Below are 2,050 nucleotides of genomic sequence, written 5' to 3'. Positions count from 1 at the left end.
CTCAGAGCCAGGGGGAGAGAGGCGAGGGAGGAGAGGAAAGATGGAGGAGGTGAGGGAGGAGGAAGAACGTGGCGGGGAGATGAGACTGGAGGGACCGAGATGGCAGGAGGAGGGAGGTGAGGGAGGATGGGGTGCAGATGACACGGCAGGGAGGCGAGAAGGCCCCCCATGCCTCCGGAAGGGGCGGGAAGGGAGAGGCGTGGCCTACGGAGCCGGAGCAGGGAGGAGCTGCCCTCCCACCTGCGGCTTTGCAGCGGGGCGGAGCAGGAAGCAGCTGGCAGCCGTTGGGGGTACGGGGTAGGAGGGAACAAATATTTGCCAAGGGAGGCGATGCTGGGTGAGGACGGCCCAGACCAGGCTGGAGGCGAGGACCTTGCCCTGCCCGTCCCACTTTACCTTTCAAAGCCACCAGCTTCGAGGACTGGATTAGGACGGGGAGGCATTCCTTACAGCCACCAGGCGGGGAAAGGGCACGGCTCACAGAGCTCACCCAGGTCCGCCTGCATCCTGGGGGCACCTGTTTGCCCACACGCTCCGCACTTTCCCGCCCCACAGCCCGCCCTGCAGCTGAAGGAACAGACTCAGAGACGTTACCTAGCCAGGGAACGGGAGCAGGCTCTGGTGGAAGCCCAGTCTAAGCAGCTGGGGGCGTGGGAGTAGAGGTCCCCGTGCTCCCAGCCCCGTCCCCCCAAACCTCCTTGCACCGCTCATCTGGGAAGCCACTGAGCAGAGGGTTTAAGAGCCCCATCTGGGGGAACCAGCAGTTAGCGTAATGGCTATGTCGCTGGACGCCCATGTAGTCGACCGTGGTTCGAGGCCTGGACCCTGCGGCTTTAAACACGCCAGGCGCTTGTGCATGCGTGCCCAAGATCCCGAGAGAATGGAGGAGAAGGGATTGCGGCGTGGCCATTCCCCCTGGGGGGTGATTTCTCGCTTTCTGTCTCTCTGTCTCTCTCTGCCTGGCGAGTGCACACGCCCTATAGCAAAAGCCTCTCAAAAAAAAAAAAGAAAGAGCCCCATCTGGGGTCATGCAGGGGTGCGGGGGTGGAGACCCACCCACAGGGTATGGAGAGCTGGGACCTCCACCCTGACCCTGACCTGCTGAGACCCTGTGGGCGTGCTCACTGTCTCACTGTCTCTCTCTCTCTCTCTCATGGAAGGAAGTAAATGAATAAACGTTTGTGGAGTTTTCTTGTTTGTTTTATAAAATTTTATCAAGTCTTGTTTTAGAGATTTTTGCTATAGGACACGTGCACTCCCCAGAGAGACAGAAAGCAAGAACTCACCCCCCAGGAGGCATGGCCACGCTGCAATCCCTTCCCCTTTGATCCCTTCCCCTTCAGTGTCCCCCCAGGATCATTGTCCTCCTGGGCACACACATGTACACACACTGGTGTGAGTTTCAAGCCACAAGGTATGGGACTCGAACCATAGTCAGCCATGTGGGAGTCCGGAAATGCAACTGCTACGCCACCTGCTAGTCCCGTAAATAAACTCTGAAAATGTAAAAGCAGGGCTGGCCCTATGGCCTAGTGGTTAAGGGAGTCAGATCCCACCTAGTTGACCATGGTTCAAATCCCAGCCTGGCAGCTTGATAAAACATACCAGGCGCACGTGCGTTTGTGCCCAAAGGCCTGATAGGATGGAGAGATGGCAGAGAAGAGATTGCAACACAACCATGTCCCAGCTGCTGGGGCTTTCTCCCTCTCTCCCTCTGGTGAGTACACGCACCACACCCTCTGACAAAAACAAAACAAAAAGCCCTTTAAGACTCCCTGTGTGGGAGGTAGCCAGGGCCAAATTTCGATCCTTCCCTGAGGCCTCGATTTCTCCATCTGCGAACTGGGTGCATGGAGAGCTCCACATCACCACCTCACAGCGTCGTGGGGAAGGTTAAACTTAACCGCGGCTAAGAGAGCTCTTGGCATGGCGGCCTGGCACGTGACAGGGTGCTGACAAGATTGTCATCCTGGGAACAGCAGTTGGCGTAATGGCTATGTCACTGGACTCCCATGTAGTCAACCATGGTTCTAGTCCCATACCCGGAGGC

General features: G+C 57.8%; 1 protein-coding gene across 1 annotated transcript in view; it reads right to left on the bottom strand.

The window, feature by feature from the left end:
• SACK1E (scaffolding CK1 anchoring protein E) overlaps nt 1-2,050 on the bottom strand; it is a 17,724-nt gene that overhangs the window by 805 nt on the left and 14,869 nt on the right. The gene's annotated exons all lie outside the window — the stretch shown is intronic.

Source organism: Tupaia chinensis, unplaced genomic scaffold (assembly GCF_000334495.1).
Source record: "Tupaia chinensis unplaced genomic scaffold, TupChi_1.0 Scaffold000673_1, whole genome shotgun sequence".
Lineage (NCBI taxonomy): Eukaryota > Metazoa > Chordata > Mammalia > Scandentia > Tupaiidae > Tupaia > Tupaia belangeri.
This window is presented reverse-complemented; position numbering and strand designations above follow the sequence as displayed.